Source organism: Syzygium oleosum, unplaced genomic scaffold (genome assembly GCF_021117445.2).
Source record: "Syzygium oleosum isolate NSW1041296 unplaced genomic scaffold, Sole_v2.1 Sole_v2.35, whole genome shotgun sequence".
In the NCBI taxonomy this organism is placed as follows: Eukaryota; Viridiplantae; Streptophyta; class Magnoliopsida; order Myrtales; family Myrtaceae; genus Syzygium; species Syzygium oleosum.
In genome coordinates, this window is record NW_026607519.1 from 2,787,468 (window position 1) to 2,811,249 (window position 23,782).

The 23,782-nt window shown below is 38.8% G+C and overlaps 2 long non-coding RNA genes and 1 pseudogene across 4 annotated transcripts in view; all 3 read right to left on the bottom strand.

Annotated features, from left to right (window-relative positions):
• The window catches only part of LOC130135585 (disease resistance protein Roq1-like), a 40,642-nt pseudogene extending 19,955 nt beyond the window's left edge, over window positions 1–20,687 (bottom strand).
• LOC130135586 (uncharacterized) overlaps window positions 1–23,782 on the bottom strand; it is a 62,545-nt gene that overhangs the window by 32,095 nt on the left and 6,668 nt on the right. The window lies entirely within an intron of this gene.
• Window positions 11,161–13,378, bottom strand: LOC130135588 (uncharacterized). The gene is made up of 3 exons (XR_008814888.1): window positions 12,946–13,378; window positions 12,350–12,545; window positions 11,161–12,249 (listed from the first exon to the last, which is right to left on the bottom strand). It is a non-coding gene; the product is annotated as an uncharacterized LOC130135588 (long non-coding RNA).

A 23,782-nucleotide genomic window follows, 5' to 3' on the forward strand; every position in this document is an offset into this window, starting at 1 on the left:
GGGTAGCCTTTATTCACTATTATTCAAGTCCCGGGCAGTGCGCGCATCATCGGATTGAGAAATTGACAAGAGATTCCAAAGTTCTTGTCTTCGACGAAAATAATTAAAGAGAAATCAACGTCTACTTGTCGAGGCTACTGTGTAGGAAATAGTAAGGGTAATAGTAGGGAGCTATTTGGGAGACGTACAGCAGATAGATGCTTTCGCAAGAAAATGAAGAGGAGGAGCTATTGTAGTCATCCGTGAAAGCTTAGGTTCTTTCAAAGTTCGCGGGCTCCGAACTGAGGAGAAAAAGAAAGAGTTGGCTCATCTGTGCGGGAAAGAAATAAAAGAGTTCACTCCAAGTGTTTCTATGTGTCATGTGAGAAAAACAATCGTAATAGTAAGAGTAAGCTTTCGTTAATCATAAATTATGTAGGTGATAATTGTGTGACAAATATTTTTGTGTGTGTGTTGTATTCATAATGTATTTTCAGATAAGTATGTCCCGACTCGAGTTGCTCATTATAATTTTCTCGTGTTGCCACTACCCGTGCTTCGCCAACAACAATGAATGATAAATGAAATCTAGTTTCAGAATGAATTTCCCTCCAAGTTACCTTCAAATGATTTTTGAACCAAACCATTAATGACCTATTGTTTTTTAAATTAAAAATTTGAAGACATGGCATGATTTTTGCAATGGTCGTAGCTCAAAGATAGGCAAGTGGGAACAAGACACGTATGGGTAGGCAGGATCACATGCATCATACCAAATGCCATGGACATCATACTCATGAATGTCTTTCCTATTTTAAACCAATTATGAAAAAATCGTCCTATCAATCTTAAACTTTTTATATGAATGTCAATTTAATCTTAAATTTTATAACTTCGCCAATTTAGTTCTAAATCTTTGTGTAATATTTTAATGTAATCCTTGTGACTAATTTTTGGCGGAAATTACTGGCGTAACAATGTACAATGTAAGATTGCCCAAAATAACTAGATCGCCATATCAGTAATTCTCGACGAAAATTGGCTGAAAAGACTGCACTAATACTTCGTGCAAAAATTTTAAATTCAATTGATAAAATTGTTATATCCTACCGAGATTGTTTTTGGAAGTGACGCGTGATGCAATAATAGCGATATGGTACTAATGCTGAAATTACTGAAGCCTTCGTGAGATTTGCCCTTCGGAGTCATTGCGAAAATGTGGAATGCATTTGTACGGATGAGCCGACACGCACTGTCCATGAAAGCCCGGTTTGTGGCTGGCATGGATGGAGTACAAACACGAGTTGGAAAAGCAATGTAAGGCGAGAATTATTGGAGAGAGTGACGAGGGGGGGATCCACTTTGCTTTGTCTACATCATGGCTTGACCATCATTGCGCGTTTTGTGGACCATCTCTTGAGATCTTTTCCCGATTGGGGCCAAGGCATGTGAAGTTGTGAACCTTCAAGGAACCTATCCACATAGTGACTGTTTGGGGGGCTTGTGTGCGCTACCTTGGTCTAGTGCCTTGACTAGAAGAACTTCACAGACATTTTGGGCCTCAACTGCTATATTCTGACGCTTGAATGAACATAACATAAAATCAAAACATGATTTTTCCAGACGAAATAAATTTTGATTGATATTCCGCACTTGGTTAAGTTTGGCACGTAAATCTGATCAAGGAATCCAAAATGGCCGGGGAATCTTGTGAAGAAAATATGGCAATTGATCAAAAAGATACTCATGATTTGCCATGAAAAGAATTGTTAAGGGACCGAGATAGCTACACTTAATGGATTTCCTAAAGAGAACAACATATGGGTTAGTCGAAGCAATTGTTCTTCCAGTGGAGCATCCTCATGGATAATATGAAATGGAAATAATTTGCGTAAGGTAATAAACGGAGCCAAATAAATTTCAAATGGAGGAAGCGAATCATTCCTCAAAAGAACTAGATGCCCGCGTTCAAGTTTTCAGCCCAAAATGAAAACTAAAAATTAAAGAAAAGAACTAGAAAACCCAAACTGAAGTTCTAAGGGGCCTTATGGTTAATGATAATTTTTTTAGTTTTTGTTTTCAATGTAAAGGAAAAATTTTCATTTCCGATTTTTTGTTCCCTTGAACATATGTTTGGCTTGTAGAAATAAGAACTTGAAATAGGAATGTAAATTTAAACCTGTTTGCCGTGTCTTTGCAATCTATCATTATGCACCTTTTCCACCCCTGATGGGAAGAGCTTATATCCTCTCTCGATGGGAAGAGCTTATATCCTCCCCCGATGGTGGTGGTTTTCACCCAAAAAAACCCTCATGTTCTTCACTCAATCCAGCAGTCATTTCATCTAGTCTCTACCAAGATGCAAATCTCCAGTTTCCTTTTCAACTATGACCCTTTACCCAAAATCCCTACCTACCCCATTTACCTTGGACAACATTTTGCCATTACGAAATACTGGGATACGGCCCTGAGAATGAATTTACAAGAGTAACTGCTTCTGCTGTACTTTTCTGGCCGGGAGTAAGTTGTCTGCCTCTCGTGCATCTTCAATGGAAGAATTGGACACCTCAGATTCTCGAGTTACTATCCTCTGCAGGAAATTGGGCAATTTTTGGTCAGAAAAAAGAACCCGGCAAAGATAGATGGTATGGTCCTCACTAAGAGAATATGAGAATGTCGTCTAACTATGTTTGGGCAATTGTTCTACAACCCCAATATCAATCTCCAAGACTTCCAAAAAAACTATGAAGAGGGCATGGGGAGTGGATTCAGTTACCTCTGAATCTGATCGACTCGAGAACTTTAGCCTTTACCTTTAAGTCTGAAAATGAAATGAACAGAATCCTCGAGGCAAGGCCTTGGTCTTTCTCTGGCAATCCTTTGGTGCTTAGATCATGGACATTGACTACTTCGCGGTACACACATTACGATTTATCATCCCCGGCGTGCCCCTTGTTGCTGTGCCCCGCACCGCTGTCGAAATCATCCATCGGCTTCTCCCCCACACCTTCCTTCTGCAATGCAGGTGGGGACGCTCCCAAACCCTCCTCCAAAACCACCCTGCAACCTTCCCCCTTCGTCCGCTCTCCCTTCCTCCACCGCCGCTGCCGCTGCCTCCGCAACCACGTCCCCCACGACGGCCTTCTCCTCCCGCCCTAGCTCGTTATCCGCCGGCACAGCTACGGTCGCCGCCGCCGCTGCCGCCGCACGCAGCCTCCGCGTCCTGGTCGCGATCGCGCCCCCGGCATCGATGGTTGAGCTTCTCTCGAGAATGTCCGAACACTCGAGCGAGAGAAAGAGAGAGAAAGATAGAGCTAGAGAGAGAGAGGGGCAGAAGTGTAAAAACGACGAGATAAATTTTTTTTTTTTGGCGACTCTAGGTTAAACGATTTATGGAAACGAGGAAATTCTCGCGCGGAGCGACGTGGGCCGTAGAAATCAGAATACGGACGGCCGTTCGCGCTCCACGTGTGAATAGGTTCGTATTTTCTGTTATGGAAATTGAAAAAGAGGGCGTCGCGTTTTTTGCTTTTTTTTCTTTTTTAATTTCTATTTTTATTTTTTATTTCCTGTCTTGCCCTGTGGTTCCAGATCGGGAGATGAATCGTGACAGAACCGGGGGCGGGGTTAATAATGCACGGCTGCGAGCGGGGGCGGGAGATGGGGCGTGGGGCGGCGCACGGTTGTTACAGTGAGGAGCGAATCTGGACCGTTCGATCTAGGAAGGGAGGGCGCGATATTATTCTTTTTTTTTGTACTTTTTTTTGTACAAAGGGAAAACTCCGAGCACAGCCCAATTACGGAGAACTAACCGACACAAAAAGTGAAAATACCGTGATTGCTAATGCCCATTTTTCAGTCGTTGAAATAGAAGTAAAAGCTTTAAGGCATTCACCAGTATCGGACTTGCATTTACCACTTTTCACTTTTCAGTCAACTAAAAAATTTCAGAACGTACCACACCAAATTTATTAAAAAAACATCTGTCGGCATGCAGTACGAATTGTCCTTTAGAAATCCTCGATATCTCATAGAATGAGCATACACATGTTGAGATTCCTCTCCACCAATAAGTGTATGCCCGAAAAAAACACAAGCATAAAGAGAGCAAAATTTAGCCGATGAGTACGAGCAAAATTTAACTGATCAATGGAGTATTAACCAATCCCCGATGCCCATTTTGAAAGACTCAAACTTTTTGTAGGAATACTGTCCAAAGCTATCAAACCTCCATCTAACAAGTCACACAGCGTCTCCACCTTTGAATGGGCCATGGTTGGGTTGGTGATCGGAGCTCTCTTCATGGTTGCAGAGTCGCCGTCCGGTCAAACGAAAGACACAATTGAAACAACTTTTGAATTGGGGCGAAGGCTTTGCGTGAGCTGGAGTTTTTCCTTTTAATTTCTTTCAAAATCCTTTGCTTTTTAACCCTCATCGCCGCCGTCACTCTTTTTGTTGGATGATTGTTGCTGTTGAAGATGGAGCAAACGGAGCTCCTTCTGGCAGATGAGAAGCACCATTCTCTCGTCCTCGAGTCTTCTTCCACTCATTCTCGAGCTTGGCTCTCTCCATCTCCATCTGGGTTCCATCAACGAATCTTCAATTCACAAATGCCTCCAAAGATCACACCACCTAAACCATTGGTTTCCATCAACATAAATAAAAAACAAAGGACAAACTTTTATCTTCAATTCACTCCTACGAATCTACCTTCACTCTCAGAAATGAATCTCCTATTCTCGATTTTGCCAATAAAGACACTTTCTTTTTTACCCCCAACGAGGCCAAATGCCCACATACAGAACCAGACCTTTTTTCTAATGTAATGAAAAAACAGAGATATTCCCACAGAGCCCAACAGATAAAAGAACATGCCCGAGTCTGCGAAACCTCAAGAAAGAAACCCCGAAATGCAACACCGAGAGCTTGGAAAGCCTCATCCATGGAGTGCAAGATTCCTTTTTTCTTTTTTCTTTTTTTAAACTCAGTTCAGGATAAACAGCAAGCATAGCAACTGGATTTGAGGAGGGAGGTTTTCTCGTGGGAGCTAACAGAAAAAACTGCCCACGTTTTTAAGGAGAAGTCACGCCCATCTTCGGAAGCCAAAATGGGACCCATGGACGACATGCGGCATCCACTGAATGGGCCGGCCCATGATTACGTGGAGAGGCCGGGCCTGCACCAATATTTTCTCACGAGGCGCCTGCCAATTTTTGTGGGCACGCGTGCACATGCAGAGAAAAACGGACGCAGGGGAGATGTGCGCGTGGGCCCTTCAGATTTCCTCTTTCTTTGTCTTCAATAAGTGTAATCATGCGCTGCGGATTAGTCCCACTCCATTTAATAGGCCAAGTCTTGGTCTTCTTGGACCATGGATTTAATTATGCAATACACGCTTGGTCGATAACCATATCAACTGTCGACATAAACTCATCAACGTTCCTATTGCCAATTATGGGGACCAATTCTTCCTCAAGGTCATTAATTTCGACTAAATTGTGGCATTTTGCAGCTCTTAAAAATTTCAGATGTGTCAATTGTGAAAGGTTCGGTCTTATAAGGGATTGACACCTATCCAAAAGCAGCTCCTTCAAGTTTTTCAATTTGTCAAGGCCTTCAACTTGGAATAGATCATCAATCACTAGTGAAGCATCTAACTCGATGACTGCAGGTGTTCTTTAGAAATCCTTCATAACTCGTGGAACAAGCAGACATAGATATTGTGATTCCTCTCCACCAATAAATGTATGCCCAAAAAAAAAGAAAGCATAAAGAGAGCAAAATCTAGCCGATGAGCACGAGCAGAATTTAACTGATCAATGAAGTACCAACTAATTCCCGATACTCATTTTGAAAGAGTCGAACTTCTTGTAAGCATACGGTCCAAAGCTATCAAACTTCCATTGAGCAAGTCATGCAGCATCTCCACCTTCCAATCGGCCATGGTTGGGTTGAGGCGGAGTTTTTTCTTTTAGTTTCTTTCGAAATCCTTCACCTTTCAACCCTCATCGCTGCCACCGCTCCTTTTGTTGGATGAATGTTGCCGCTGCTGTTGAAGAGCGAGCAATTGGAGCTCCTTCTGGCGGATGAGAAGCACCATTCTCTTGTCCTCGAGCCCTCTTCTACTCATTCTCGAGCTCTCCTTCTCCATCTGGGTTCCATCAACGCATCTTCAGTTCACAGATGCCTCCATACTTCTATTCAAGTCTAAAGTAATGTCAGATTTGAATGAAGAATGACCCAAATCCCTTCATTCACAGTTACCAAGCAATCATTGCATTGGTTGCGTGGCTTTTTCTATTATTATATTTCGCAAATGGGAAAATCGGTCTTTCTATCTCATGAATCAACGTCTCAAAATGTTTTTACATGTCATGCGAGAAAAAACGATTGCAATAGTAATTGTAAGCTTTCACGAATCATAAATTATGTGTGTGATAGTTGGGGGAAAGTGTTAAAAAGTGCTAAACATTTTGCATTGGTGCCAATTTAGTCATAAACCTTTTTTGGTGCTAATTTAGTCCTAAACTTCTGCATTGATGCCAATTTAGTCCTAAACCTTTTTTGGTGCCAATTGGTCCTAAATTTTTGCATTTGTGTCAATTCAGTCCTAAACCTTTGCATTGGTGCCAATTGAGTCATAAACCTTTTTTGTTGCTAATTCGTCTAAACCTTTTGCATTTGTGCCAATTTAGTCCTTCCGGTTAATGTAGCTCGAAAATATTTAGGACTAAATTGGCACCAATGCAAAAGGTTTATGATCGAATTGGCACCAAAAAAGGTTTAAGACTTTTTTGGCACAAATGCAAAAGGTTTAGGACCGTATTGGCACCAAAAAAGGTTTAGGACTCAATTGGCACCAAAGCAAATGGTTTAGAACTTAATTGGCACAAAAAAAAAAGTTTATGACTAAATTGGCACAAATACAAAAGGTTTAGGACTTTTTTGACACTTTTGCCATGATAGTTGTGTGATGGCTATTTTATTTGTGTGTTGTATACATACTGTATACGTAGGTTCCGAGTTGCCTATTACAATTTTATTGTATTATCATTACTGTGCTTCTGTACCCAACAACAAAGAATAATAAATGAAATCTACTTTCAAAACGAATTTCATTCCAAGTTCACCTCCGGAGGATTTTCCAACGAAACCATTAACGACTTCATTTTTTTTTTTTAGTTAAGGATTTGAAGAAATGTTATAATTTGCAATGCACATTGGTCAAAGTTGGGATTCTCGCACGGATTACCTGATTTGTAATTATACCAAACCGACAGGGTGGAGGCCGTCAAATGACATTTTCTTTGGCCAAAATAGAGTGGAAAAAGCATGGTAGAAAATCTTCATTACAAAGCTTTATCTCTTGACAGTGGCCTTACTATTACTTCAATCCGAACCTGGTTTGCTCTTTCGTTCCAACACCTGATTTCCTTCTTACTCAATGATTCTCCCTTCCCATGTCTTCTTGCTTTGAGGTTAACTAGCTATTTAGTGTGTTGTGCGAATTCACTACTAAAACCGATAGAGATAATTCAAGAATTTCATCATTAATAAATTTTTTATTTTTATTTCTACTGACTACTTCTCATATATCCTAGATTAATCGTCTTGATTTCTAGCTTCTTAATGATGTATTGTGATCTTTTCGAGGCATTGGGCATTCAACAATTCAATTATGTGATTCTTTGATGACACAGATCATTCTCAATAACTGTAGCCTTCCCACATTTTTAATCAACATAGAACTTGACTTAGAGAAATCATCTCTTTCTCTTGGACTCTATATTTCAAATCAATTTTGACACCATGTGCATAATCTTTTTGATAGATAGTTAGTACTTTTTTGCAAATTTCAAAAGTAGAGATACAATTTCCAACTCGGTGCTATGTTATAAATTGAGAACAGGTACAAAAATTTCACCTATTGTACCATTTGACTCTGTTAACGGTAGAAATAACACAATGTCTTTCTTTTTCACTGATTTTGAAGAAAGACGCGTTGATGGTTGCAATTACAATGCTTCATTCTCCGTGAGATAAGCAATCACTAGAAGATCTCAGCTACTCCAGCGAGACAACAGAGTTTCGTTCCTGAAGCGGTGAGCTCAAAGTGGCGTGCTCTGCCAATCTGTGCCTTCCCCTGCATTTCTCAATAGAAACACAACTTTTTGTGCATCCATTTCTTCTTCAGTACCCTATTTTAATGTAACCCAAGCAGCCACTTTTATGTTTCATTTTATTAAAAAAAAGAAGAAGAAAGAAGAAGAATGGTCTCTCAAATTATAAAGCAAACTAACTAATAAAAAGAATAACTGACAAACACATTCTGTATGTACACTATCCTGATTGGAGGTAGAATGAGACACGGAGTGTTGTGACCCTCGTGTGGCAACTTGGAAGAAGAGAAGCCGTCGTCGACTCACAATCGACGGAATTAGACTACTGAAACTCGATCAAATTTGCCGTCGACTCACAATTGGTTTGGTTCAATTTGGCTTTTCAGTTTTCTTTTTCGAAATATTAAAAAAAGGTTTAGTAAAAAAGGAGATAGATTGTGTAAATTGCAATATTAAGAAGAGATGCTATTTTCCATTTACCGAACCGGAATAAAAAAATGGTTTTTTTTATTATCCAAACCGAAACCCTAATCGAACTAAAAATATACGAAAATTCGGTTCGGTGCGGTTCAATTCGAATCGGTTTCAGTTCTGGTTTGGTTTTGACAACCCTAGCTGTAATTAGGGCATTGGAAAGCCTCATAATGTAAGCCCAGAGTGTTTCCCAATATAGAGAAAAAGTGAGAGTTGGCTTGTCCGTTGAGCGTGTATTTGCATGAGCTTATTTGCTCTGGGTGTTCTTTTGGGTTACATGAGAAAAGCAATTGTAACAGTGGCAAGAGTGAGGTTTTGCTATTCATAAATAATGTGTGCAATAGTTTGTGCGACAAATATTGTATTAATATGTTATGTTCATACCTCATTTTTCATATATGTATGTCCCAAATCGCCTACTATAATTTTCTCATGTCACCACCACCATGCTTATGTACCTAGAAACATTGAATTATAAGTGATACATACTTTTCCATCGAATTTAACTCCAACGAAACCATTAACGACCTCATTTTATAACGTGCAATGCTCATTACTCAATCCCAACGCTTCATTGACTATAAGTTAAGCCATTTCCGAAACCTTTTCGGCCCATGGGCGAGAGCATTGCCCGACTCACCCTCTGCTTTCTATCCAATTTAACTATTCTTCCGGGAAAAGCGCCGTGTGAGATTTTTATGGGGGTAATGACATCTATCTCCTCAACAAAGCCGAGTGCCCAATATGTATTTATTGTCAAGATGGAATGTTAGAAACTCTACAAGCACTTGATAAGTTGTCATTCGGATAGCAATGTCCATATCCCACATGTGCTGGTCGATTTCGAGCAAATGAATCCATTACAACAATTACAAAGCTTCATCCTCGATGGGTTAAAGCCATTTTCTAGAAAGTCTTAGCTACTCCAACGAGATTTCGATATGACAACTTATCCGAATGACAACTTATCAACAAAGCCGAGTGCCCAATATGTATTTATTGTCAAGATGGAATGTTAGAAACTCTACAAGCACTTGATAAGTCGTCATTCGGATAGCAATGTCCATATCCCACACGTGCTGGTCGATTTCCAAGCAAATGAATCCATTACAACAATTACAAGGCTTCATCCTCGATGGGTTAAAGCCATTTTCTAGAAAGTCTCATGCTACTCCAACGATATTGCTTCAAGCGGTTAGCTCCAAGTGGTGTGCTCTGCAAATCTCTCTGCCTTCCCCTGCATCTAATGAAGGAAAGAGTAGCTTCCAATGCCACTTTCTACTCCCTCTTTCGTGTTCTTTTTTTTTTTTTACTTTTTTACGTAATTTTCTGAAAATATATACTTCTTATGTACATGGCTTTTACTTTTTACGTAATTTTCTGAAAATATATACTTCTTATGTACATGGCAACGATTGGCAATGATAGGTATCGTTGGGTACATATGGCTGATTGAATCAGATTAAGATCTTATGGGAAAACTATTAACCAGTAGGTATTGTTGGTCTTAGTTACACGAGATTAATTGCAATCTTTATATGCATGTTTATAAATATCATAAAGTACAATTTAAGAGCCAAAATCATGACATTTATGAAAAATTCACAAGTGACGTAACCAAATTTGAGGAAAATTACTGTCCTTCAAAAGAAGAAGAAGAAGAAGAAGAAGAAGAAGAAGAAGAAGAAGAAGAAGAGAAGTTACTATAAGTTACTAAGTTTAAGAAAAATAGACATTCATTGATCAGCTCTCAAACCTTCAGAGAGTGAAGTAAAGCACCTGTTTTCATTACTATGACGGACAACTCCTATTCATAAAGCACAACACAATGCAATTGGCTTAAAGAATGTCCTTGTTGCATCCATATCCCAGATATTTGGTTTGGATCTCATACCACTGCCGAAATTATAGTGAAGCTCCTGGTCATTTAAAGTATCAGGGGCATGAGAAATTGTCACCACCAGATGAAGAAGGGACAAAATGATGCAAAATCGATACATAAAGACACTAACTGATGGTATGAACATGTGAGATGGATATAGGCATGACGAAAAACAAGAAAGAGCACAACATGATTCCTACTAGATTTCCACCGGACAAGATGTTACTTTTGACAGGATCAAGGCCATGAATCCATCATCAGATTGAGCAATCTATGCATTAGCTTCTCAATTGACAAACAAAGTTGCATATAGATCCATGGAAATTCATCATCTCAACATCGGTGTCTTGGATTTGAGAAAAGTAAAAATGTTATGATGGTGCCTCCGGTGGCTTATTAATCCGTGATAGAATAAGTGAACATAAGCTACTAAAAATGCAATCAAAACCACATAGACATGAGTAGTTGCCATGATCAATCAATTATTAGAAGTGTTATTCCACATTGGTTAAATAAAGGGTTTCAACGGGGGTTATATATATTGAGTCTACCTCTAACTAATACTTTAAGCTTTTGGGTAGAACTTTTGCTAACAAGTAATGAAGTTTTTCTGTTTTTATTATGCATGAATGAAATGAAAAAAAAAACACATAATAAACATCCTCTGTTCTAGGAAATGAACCTTAATAGAACTTGCAGAAAGGTAATACTCTCTGTTTGCATAAGAACATATTCATGTGATGTCAAGGATGAAGAGTCTTTCTTTGTGACTGATGATGTATAATGACATGCAATGTACTTCGAACTCATTCTTATCTATTTTCATACACACCAGGATCACAAGCCAGATGATGCTGAAGCATTGCAGTCACTTAGTCAACCAATTTCCCCAAGATTACTTTAAATAAGATAGGAAACAATAAGACATCGACACAACCCCATACCAAACTGAAATTACTAATGTGAAGTAGGTATTCTTAACTAAATATGATACTTTACCAGCTATATTTACAATTACTAGGAAACACGGATGATCTCTAGAACCCGATCTCTGTGGTTCCGCTGCCATGCAAATATTCTTCATAATTCTACATGGGGCATATGTGTTCTCCATCATTCTGGTATTCTCTTTGCGTGAATGATAATGAAAGAACATGATTTCTCTCATCGGACATGCATCAAACTGTTGTGAAAATGATAATAAAAGAACATGACTAGTATCTTCCAAGTCAATTTGCACTCCTAATATTGCCAATGAGCTATTCCAATGTCAAGATTACAATCATAGTTGGAAGTCCTCGCTTCTGATGTAGTACCAATTAAGCTCTACACAGAATTAAAAATCATATGCACAGCTCCTCCCACTTCATTTTGGTGCCATTAACAGCTGGGTAATACCCAAGCTCTGAAGATCTTTTGTCCCTGCCATCGGCCTAGCCAAAAATGGAGCACATTTCTGGCTGAAACACAGTTATTGCAGGAGTGGCTTTCCAATTTTGTTCAATGGCAGCCATAACAAATCATTCTGATTTGAGTTCTAGTTCAAGAAAAGATGGCAATAAGAGATCTAGCTCAGCTCTCAACTATTAAAGGACTTAAGCAAATCACCTTTCTAACCACCCATTGATTACTTGTCATGTTTATCCCAAAAACATGAAAGCAATACGGTTGATTTAATACTTCCTCCATACTTCTGGTTTGGATCTCGCACTGTTATCCACAATATAGTGGAAATCCTCTGTTCTTTTTAAGCCTCTGAGGTGTAGACATTGTCAACACCAAACAATGACCGAACTGAAGTAAGAAATTGTGCATGATGTTAAGGTATGAAATTGCAAGAAGATAATTAAAGGCATGAAGAAAAACAAGGAAAGAGTGGCTTCATGATTTGTACCAGGTTTCGACCGCTGATGATAATACTTTCAGCCTGATCAAGGCCATGTATCTGCCTTCAGAGAGAGCAATCTTCACATTGGCATATTAAACTATAAATAAAGTTTGATACAGATCCATGGAGATTCATCATCTTGACATTAGTGCCCTGGCTTTGAGAAAATGCAGAACACGTTTTATGGTACCTTCACTGCCCACTGCCATGACCAAGTAACGAGTTAATAAAATGCAATCAAGATCACATATGCATGAGGAGTTTCTAGAATCCATCGGATAGTGAATTTCTCTACATCATAGAAGTTGGAGAGAAGTATTACTTTATTTACACAAGCGCAAATTGATACCATGTCGAGAATGAAGAATCTCATACTATTTGACTGAAGACATCAAATATCCTTTTGCAGGCATTCTGACCTTTTTTATTCATATCATGATCACGAGCCAAATAAAACTGAAGCCTTACAATTACTTTGCTCAAACAACTTCCTCCGGTTGCTGGAATTAAGACAGGAAAATAATATCGTATCAAAGAAAAGCCCCGTCCAAACTGAAAATACTAATGGAAGCAGGTAATCTCCACAGAAAATGGTATTATACCTGCTATATTTTTTGTTTAGTAGGAGATGTTAGCGATCTCCAAAATCAGATCTTTTTCTTTCTCAATTCTCTCCATTTTCTTTCTACAAGAGCTCTCAGTTTAAGAGGGAGCCGAGCATCTCTTTTTGCAGGCGAATCGGGGAGAGACTCCACGATGGAACAATGCAGCACCAGCGATCGAGGGCACGGCACAATCGTGGACCAACCTTCTTGCCCAACATGAGAAAAGAAAAATGTTGAAAAGCTAAGGAACAGACAATAAGTTGGCCAAAGCAGTCCCCACGCCTGCATCAAACATAACCCATCCCTGCTGTAGATGCAATCCTCAAATTCATAGTTGAACTGGCCAACGACCAGATATTTCTCAAGCACGACTCAACTCAACATCATTCTTCAACGCCTTTTTGTGAACTGAAATCGTCAGGTAACTTAAAAAAAAGCCACTTACTGTCAGATTCAATCAGCTCTGTACTCTGAATTTCGCATTGGTGCAGGCAACAGTCGGCTAGCATAGAGTTTGTAACCTTCAAAAAGCAAGACCATCACATTATAGAGGATCCATATAGAGGATGACAGAATGAAAACTAGCCATGGAAATAGAAACAAATTCAATGGTGTTTCTGTTTCAACATTAGAAATCAAAAGGTATTTCCTGACTTTGTCAGCAAGACAATAATTATTTTGCTATAATTGGCCAAAAAATGCGAAGTTTTATGTTTTGTGAAGGTTTGAAGCACTGAGCTTTGAACAAAAGACACATTGCAAATGCTAAAAACAACAGTATATATGAAAGTTAAAAAGCAAAAGTTCTTCCAAACACACCACAATGTCAGAGCCCGATAACTCCTGGTGAAAGAAGAAACCAATGGACTTTTGTTATTATAGCCCCAGCTTTTGCATTTTCCCAGTCAGAAGGAGATAAGGAGCAATTCCATTCAACTAGAAAGCTAGCAAAGAAAAAGTAAGGAAAAAATGAACAAGCCATATCACCATCACAACAATTCTAGACACTAGCGTCCTTTTCCATGTGAAATTAGAAGCCTTCAACACCATTTCACTTCGGTATTAGCTAACTGGGATGAGTGAGGACATCCTTGGAGAATCTTATGAGAAGGAATTTCCACATACTCATGGAGAAAATGCTACTTTGGATCATAGTTACAAACAAAGTCTGGTCATTTCTTCATCAGCTTCCACATCGGATTCCTCATCAACCTCGTCGGCTTCCTCATCAGACTCGTAGTTGAATTCCTCGTCAGGTGGTAAAAAGTCTGGGAATTTCTTGAGCGACTCGCACCCATCCCTTTCAAAGCGCTTTAGGGATTTACTAGGGCAGCGAATTTCAACTAAGCTTTTGCAATTCCTAACAATCAACTCCTTCAGATGCTCCGACTTTGAAAGGTCCAGTACTTGAATGTGCTTGCGCCCAGAGATATTCAACACTTCCAGGGATCCCAATTTTTCAAGGCCTCCTATCGCATGGAGATTATCTTCAAAACGGAAATACCCTAGGTCTCTGGATAGGTGCAACACTCTTAGGGATTTCAAAGCTTCCAATCCATCCAATTCCTTCAGCCCATAGCATTCCATGAGCCGTAATTCCGACAAAAATTCCAAATCGAAAAGCTTTGGCAACCTTTCCAATTTGGGGCATACCCAAACGATAAGAGTCTGTATGCAGGAGGGGAGCTCTGGGATGCTTTGAAGAGACTTGCAAGAAAAAAGGCGGAGATCCTGTAGATGCTTGAGGTGAGAGAGCGATGGCAGCTCATTGCTCCGACAGGTGAGATGCAGGGATGATAAGCTAACAGGAGGTTTTGGGAGTGACTGAAGCTCTCTACAGTCAAGTAAATGGAGGTGCTCGAGAGAAGAAAGCTCACTGATATTTTTGGGCAAGCGAGAAATTTTTGTTTGACCTAAACGAAGGGTCTTTAGAGAAGACAATCCACCTTTATCAACATGAATTTCTCCTTCGAGGTCACGGCACCCGCTGGCATCGAACTCTTGGAGGCTCTGCAATTTTCCAATAGAGCTCGGTAACCTTTTATCTTGCTCTTAAAAACCGTCAGAATTTTCAATTTGTTCAATTCCCCAATGGATTCAGGTAATTCTATAATACCTGTAAATGACAAGTCTAACTCAACCAACTCTCCCGACTTCCCAATTGAGCTGGGAACTTGAGTTAATAGCCAACATGTCCTGGCACTAAGTGTCTTCAGCTTCTTTAGAGATTCTATACATGGAGGGATTTCTTTTATCCCAATATGGTCTACGACAAGTTCCTCCAAATGTTCTAGTTCGCCCAGTTGTTCGGGTAACTTCTCGAGACTCGTACACCTGCTCAAGTTCAAGGAAACAAGGCGCTTGACATCTCCAATGGAAGGGTCGATTTCCTCCAAATAGGGACAATCTTCCAGGATTAGCATCTCCAAATTTTTAAATGCGGAGAGATTAGGGGTGCTCTTTAATCCCCGGCACTCTGAAAGATTGAGAACTTTCAACCTCTCCATCTACAAGAAATAAACATGTTCCAAGATTAGTAGTTAGAAAATAGAATGACTTACCATCAAATGCAACAAAAGAGAAAGCCTTTTTCATCTTTACCTTAATTGAACTCCATCCTCTCCAATTTTCACTAATACAGTTTCCACTAGTATAATCACCTGATAAATCAAGCATCACCAATTTCTTCAAATGAACGTTGGTTGCCTCGAAAGAGTCAGGACATCTCTCCCACTTTAGCCATCTTAATTCAGAAAGTGATCCTTTGAAATCTCCAGCAAAACCTGTGGCCCTCAAATGAAGGAACTTCAGGTTAGGCATTCTTTTGAAGCTCTCTTGCTTCATGAACTCTTTGGAGCCCTTTTTGTCCAGACGTAGTGCCTCGATTTTTTCATTTTCCTCCTACAAAAAAATAAAATAAAATTGAGGATTGTAAAGACCATCCAACCTCCTTTTGTTAGTATACTCTGCATGTTATTGTGGCCGATGCATTTTGTCTACACTTGTAGGATAAAAAAAATATATGTGATCTTTTATAATTACGTGATCATGTAATAAATCAATTTTCACTCGTATGCCCCAATTTTGATGTTTTAAGTGAAATTCATATATGAAGTTAGTCAAGTTCTCTTATAAATTTTGAAATTAAATTTTGTTAAATCCGTAGTATTGACGACTAACTAAATATGGTGTCCCTTTGACATATGTGAGAACTGTTACACGTTTCAAAAACAAAAAGTACCTAATTAAGCTTATGCATTCATAAAGCATGACAACTCATTCCCTTCCCATTCACAAAATATTTTTGGTTTTGGCATATGGCTGGATGGAAATGAGAATTTGGTCTATTGAAATGGAGACTTCGTTTTTGGATATTCAAGCTGAAAGCTCAACAACTAATCCTTAGACGAGGGAGAAATTGTCCAATCAATTCTAAACTTTTCAATTTTGCCGATTTCGTCTTAAAATCGTTGCGTGACATTCCAATGTAGTTATTGCGGCTAATTTTTGCAGGAAATTACTGATGTGACGGTGTGCCATGTAGGACAACTGTAAATGATCATGGTGAAAATTAATCGGAAGGACTACATTGGAATTTTGCACAAAAGTTTAGGACTAATTAACAAAATTGATAAGTTTATTATTGAATGGACATTCGCACAACAAATTTAGGACTGATTAGGTAATTTTCCCTTAGATGAGCACACTACTCAATTAGTCATCATTGAATTTGCCCCAATCAGTCATAAAATTCGGCCCGATCTTAAGAATTTGTTCGTGCATTTTTGCATTCACCAATTCATGCAAAAATATACGAATTAATAAATAAAGGTTAGCGATTATTATCGTTTACCTCTTTTTGCATTCTCTCATTTATTTTTTTCTCCTCAAGTTATCTTATTTGATATGTTAATTATAATGTTTTTCTTTGCTTGATATCTAACAATAGATTTTTGTCTCTTCTTTGTCCAGTGTATGCGCGTAAAGACACAATTATACTTACCAAGAAGGCTTGTTCATTACAAAATAGAGGTGGATATCATATTACACTAAAGACAAATAAAACGAGAAGAACGCAATTTCTTTCACCTTTCACTGCTCCGTCACTTACTTCCTACAATCATTTAATTTCTTAATTTCGATCTTTGCTTTTCGGTTTTTTTATTGGAAATTACTTTGTATGAATATGTACAAAATCATATGCCCGTTGTTATTTAGTTTCTTATGTCGTAATTTACTGTTGTTTGATTTTGCACATCATTTGTTAATGTTGAATTATGTGCTCAAAATATCTATGACTAGATCCGTGCATAGCACCAGTATAAACACAAGAATATATCATGAAAGCTGGGTAGAAATAGAATAGCCTTGTGACGTCGCATCACGTTTCAAAATCCTGTGAGTTCTCATCTTTCATATGAATGAACATGATTGATCCATCGTACACATGCAAAGCTCATAAATAAAACTAAAAATTGTTAATTATGCCACTTCCTTTATAATTAATGTATTTTGAACATCTTCCAATTTTTTTTATGTAATTTGTTAATTTGACTGTAAGTTGATATAGGCGACAATAAAAGAAAAGCCAAAAGAGAATTTGAATTAAATTTTTATTTTTAAATTTACCAGTCCTTTAAGTGAAAAGAAAAATAAGAGTTTTCTATTTATTATTGACTAAGAGGCATCCAAGTAATGTAGTGCTGTTTCAAGTTATCAACTAACCCAACCATGTTATTAACATACTTATGTATTTCTAAATTACTCAAAAAAATTGATATATTTCATGGTGCTTCCTTCAATTACGTTAATAACATTCACTAAATAATACAATTTAAACTAAATCTTTACTTTTCATTGTATTAAGTACACGTAGTTCTACATTTACATTATCATATTGGATTTACATCGTGAACATGCATAATAAATCCTAGAAAACAAATTGTAAAAATTCTTCATACGTATAAAAGCATTGCATAACATCTTATTACTTGAAATTGAACATAATCTTAAGTTGATAGCCAATAGTTGAGGTGCAAATAACTTAACTGAAATCTTTCTTTTTGTTGCAAAAAAAAGTAGACCCCGCACACGAGCAAATTGCATGCATTCACGGTTGGAATTTGAAGATAGAATAATGTATTCAATTTTTGGAGAAGGAGACTTATCACATATATCATATGAAAGTAAGATTTCAAGAGTGAACAAGGTGGATGATATGTGATCCATGTATTTATCCTCACACCAACGTACTTCAAAAATAAATTGATGATATATTTTGGGAAAAGATAGAATGAAAGTCAACAAAGTAATGATCAACAGTAAAGCTTTTGTTGTTTGGTTGAATAATATAAACCAATCGGCATAAGGTTATAATGACTCTTGTGCGTTTTAGAGTGTGAGGGACCGGATTTATAAGTGGCTTAAAGTAAACTTTCAAACCTGTGTGATGCTCGGTCTTCAACAAGTAATATAGTAAGAAGCAGTATTAAATCTGCTAGAAAATGATTTTAAAACGACACGAGCAAAATAGAAAGAGTTAATAATACACAATTTTAATAGCTCTTTTCTGAGCCTCATAATCACGAATGCAAACTTTTCATGAACAAAAGGCCGAAATTGGATGTAGCTTTTACCAAGAAAATGCTAACAGCATGTTGAGAATGGTCAAATATCTAAAGCAAAAGAGCAGAAACAATAATAATTAGGGACTACCATTAGAGAACATGAGATAGGCCAAAAGTAGACGCCATTGTTACCTTGCGTCGTAGGACTTTCATGGCGGCTTCGTTGTCCCATAGTCTGCTACAATGCCAAGGCTTCTTATCTACTGGACAGGCGATAGCTCTGCCTAAATCTCTTAGTTGATCATGCATTCTCAACTGATTCTGATCATCAATTTTTATTAACGAACGGTTAATCAATATTTGCAATCCGATTCTTGGGTAGAATTTGAGATCCTCCCATAAGAAGGTGGCAATTCTTTTGTCAGTTCCAATGAAAAAACATGCTATGTCTAGAAACATTTGTTGTTCCTCATATTCTAATGAATCATAACTTATCTTCAATTTTTGTAGTACTGTCTTAACAGGCGCGTTCCTCAATTTCTTTAACATTTCTCCCCATATATCTTGATTTTCTTCTCCTTTGAGACGTGAACCTATAACCGTGAGAGCTAAGGGAAGCCCTCCAGTGGTGGCAACGATATCATGAGAAAGAGTCGCTAGTTCTTTTGGAGGTGGTTTGCCTTCAAATGCACATATGCTAAACAGATGCGAAGAGTCTTCACTATTCATTTCTTTGAGTTCATACCTTTTATATTCGGACTTCAAGAGGGCCTTATCTCGACACGTAATGATGATCCTACTTCCCGACCCGAAACTACAACCTCCAATCAATTTATCAAGGTGGTCCGGATGATCCACATCATCAAGAAGAATAAGTACCTTCTTATTTTCACAACTTGATCGGATTTTTCCAATCCCTATATCAGAATCACGTACACTACTGGTAGGGCTTTTTGTTATATCTGAGATTAGTAGAGATTGGACATGCTTGATACTCTCGCGATTAATTGTTTCCCTAGTATCCTTGAGAAAGCTGCGCCACTCAAATTTGTCAAAAAGTTTGTTATAGATGATCGTAGCCAGAGTTGTCTTACCAATACCCCCTATCCCATGAATCCCAACAATTGGAGCGTCAGGACGAGCACTATCCATCAATTTCATAACCTCAGCCACATAGTCATCAACTGCAACCAAGTTCTCGGGAAGACGTGGCTGAAAATCTCCTTGTTGCTCACGCAATACACTTTCTACGAGTTCCTTCACTAATTTCCCCTCATGCCTGTCCAACAAACAACAGATGAGAACTTATGAACGGCTCCACAAGACAAGGATTACGGATGATAAATTGAAAAATTCTTCTTCCGACAAGAATATATGAAAACAAGGTAAACTACGTACCCACAAGCAAATTTCTCTGATTCGAATACTCTAAAGTCAAGTACTTTTTTGAGCGCTTCCTTCCCTTGTCGCTTGACCTCTTTATCAAATCTATGCTTGCGGCGTCGGAAGGCATCTCCGAATTTTCCCAGCATGTTTCGCACATCATTACATTCCACCTTGTAAAGCACGGGCAGGACTTTTTGCTCTCCTCTTTCAACGCACTCCACTATTTGAACGAGCTCGCGGAGACACCATTGACTAGCAGCATAATTTTCCGAGATGACCGGGATTGAAATCTTAGAGTGGTTGATTGCACTGACAAGATTTGCAGCAACGTCCTCACCGAAGGGGAGGTCCTCATCATCTCTGAACGCGAAGTTTGGATGGAACCTCAGGCCCACATCTTTGAGTTTATGGTAGAGGTGATCGACGAAGCCATTGCGAGTATCGGGGCCTCTAAAGCTCAAGAATACATGGTGATTGTTTCCAATCACAGGAGTGGACGAAGCGGATGGGTCAGAATTCGCTCCGTACGCCAACGGCACGTGGATCTTCTCCGATGAGTCCGAAGAGGGAAGAAGAAGAGGCGATTCGCTCAGGCGCTCGGGCTGTAAATCAGACCTTTCTTCGAGGACGTCAGGTCTTGGTCGCTTCGACATGGTCGGAGTCGAAGCAGCTTGGGTGAGTTCAGCTCGCTTGAGTTGTCGTGTCGAGGGATGGTCTTCCATTGCAGCGCACGACTCTCTCTCTCTCTGTGAGACTCACAGATGTGGATGAAGCAGGGGCTTTAGCGTGGGTGAGAACAGAGGAGAGGATGGCTCTGTTCGGCTGCTAGGGTTTGAGCTGTGGGTAGGAAGCGTCGCTGGTAAAGAGGCAAAAGTGAAAGCAGGGGGCGAGACCTGATTATTCGACTTTTATGGACATTTTATTATTATTCTCTCCAAATACGTTCGTGGTTTTATATTTCGTATACTCGGTTGTTGGAGTTTGCGTCGTGCGCACGCTTGTTCTTTTTTCATTTTTTTAATGCTAGGGGTGTCTATTATGCACGCGCTTTTTAATTGAGTAAAAATAATTCATTTCACAGCTTTCTGATTGATTCTTCCGTTCGCTATTTTAAAGCATGATAATTATTTCATTTCTAGCCAAATTTTTTTTTCTTTCAGAAACATATTTCGAACAAAAATCCGTTTTTATAATGCAATTTCGTTCTTATATTTCTAGAACAAATTCATTTTCTCACTCTATATTTCTCGAATAGAAATGGGGAATAAAAACCTTTCTCATTGCTCGCCCTCGCCACTAATCGATCGCCCACCCACTACCCGCTGTCCAAAAAGGAGAAATTTTGTGTCGATAACGAATTCCTATTTCGAGAATAAAAATTTTGTATCCTTATCAAATGCATATTTTTATTTAGAAACTCGTCTAGGAAATATAAATTATGTCCAGAAATTGAATGATTATTATTCACGCCCCAAGTAACCATTCTTGTTCACCTCTAGCAGTCTTTCTCCCTGCGCGTACTTACATATTTTCTTTAACTTTTGGCCTAAATGTTCCTAGTAATTTTGGTTTTTTAACTTTTTTTTATATAGTAGATAATATATATAACTGTGATATACAGTTCAATTGTGATTCCTGCCGAGAAAAAAGTAACGAAAGGGTCTGATCAATTAACGAGCTTGAAGAGACCGGATGATGATGATTCGTAAGATTCGAAATAAAGAGGACAGAGGACGGAGACCTTGTTGAACTGGAACCACTCGAAATAGGGAGGGTCGAAGATGCCCTTGACGTTGGACTTCCCCTGTGCGAGGAAAGGGCCGTCGGGGAAGACGAGGTCGACGCCGCGGAGGACGGAGTCGGGCCACTTGAGGACCTGCTTCTTTAGGATTTCCCCGCTGGTCCTGAAGCCATGGAGGCCGCATGCCGCTCATTATCCGGCTTGCACATGAGTGGGGTGATAAAATATTATCCCACATCGTTTGACAATAGGTTTTAATATTCTTTATATTTACATAGTCTCTCTCCACTTATCAATTTAAGTTTTTGAGTTGGACTTTCTAATTAATACGGTCACTGATCAAATCCTGATGCAATTATTATGAATTGATATAATTGATGTCGTTAGATAAATAAAGTGGTTAATTGACTTGGACTTAGCAAAGTGCGAAGTCGTTGGCCCCAAGCTGGCCATTCCTTTTCGCTTCTAGCTGTCTTCCTCAATGCGTGCATAGTCGTTGCCTTCTAGGCATCATCTGGTGAATGGAGTGCAAAGATATGAGCTGATTTTGTTCTTATTTTAGTTAGTCCGTGCTAGAGACGGAAGGATCGCTTATCGTTTAAATTGGGTTAGTCTCATTTGGCCGCAACATTTATATAATATCCAAAAGCAAGGGAAAAACAAGAAAGAAAAGGACGTAGTAGCTACATTGCCACTTCAATTACATTACCATTGTACTGGCATGTAGACTCGTGATTTGCACAGGAAAAATACTTGTGAAATAGATTACATTAAATTTTTATTCTAGGATTCTTGATCATCATGAGAGTAAGAGATTTTTTGTAATATTAGAAGTAATTACATGCCCCGTGAACTAAAAGGGAAAAGAATGTTTTTCAAAAGAGAGTTAAGATAAATATCACTCGAGGAAAATTCTCTTGAGAGGGCCGGAGACATAGTCCATGACAACTATTCGACACCAAAGAAGCTCGATTGCACCAACCGATTCGTTTTGGTAATTATGTGGCACCCTCTACTCCATACTCTTGTTCATCCAATTGATTGGAGCGTGCTTAATTTGGCGATTTTCATCTTGCTCCTGCTCTCCATCGCAAATTTCAGCACCTAATTTTGCTCCACTTCCTCGTTGAAGAACCCAACAACTCCAGGGTTTGAAGGAGAAAACAAATTTAGCTCCAATTCATTAATTTGTGGGCAAATAACACACATAAACGACGTTGTTCAGCAATAATATTACTGACTTCATTTTATCGGTGAGTCACGTCAGATAGTTTATATCAAAATAATGTCGCGTTAGATTTTTTTTTGCCACACAAAACGCCAATGGCTCTAAAGTGATCAATTTTTCACATGACACTCAAGTAATTGAGAAGATAATTGCGTTATTGCAGTGAGCGCCATAAAAAAGTTAAAGACAATCGTGATATTTTTTTCCACATTCATAACCGAAGGCATCAAACATCTCCAACTTCTTCAAAGAACCTTTTTTTTTTTGTATTCCATAACCAATCGACCTATTGAAAGGTGAGGTGACACATGCCGTAATATCGCATGCTAGGATTGCCTTTTGCAGGCTGCTTTTTTTTTTTTTTAATTCTAGAAATTTCCTCACTAGTGCTTTTTTTTATTTGTGATGGACTTTCATGGTTTTCTCTGACGTTGTCAAGGGAAGATTTATATACAATAATTTCATTGATCGATGATTTTCAGTGGACCAAGCAACAAAAAAAGATGTCACAAACAAAATTGATCTACCTGCAATGAAGTAAGAGCGTGCTGGCCGAAAGGGCAAAAGGGAAAGTGATAATTGGCTAGTGTGATGTCAATATTGCCCATGACTACGGAAGTTGAGGATTGACGACCTGCTATATGTTTAGCCTTGGTTCAGGAGCCATCTCTTAAGTCTTGGTGTGGCAAAAGTCAGGCTATATTTTCTAGGCCTCAGCGATGGTCGATTACGGGCCACAGGTGAGGCTCCAGTTCATCAGCCTATGGTGAGGCTCAAGTTCGCCTATGGCCGGTCGTCGACCTTGGTCGTGGCCGGTGACTGCCTGAAGAAGGAGAAGGACAATGAAAAAAAAATTATAAAAATATTCGATACGAACAATTCTAGAAAGTATTTTTACCTCATTGGATTTAT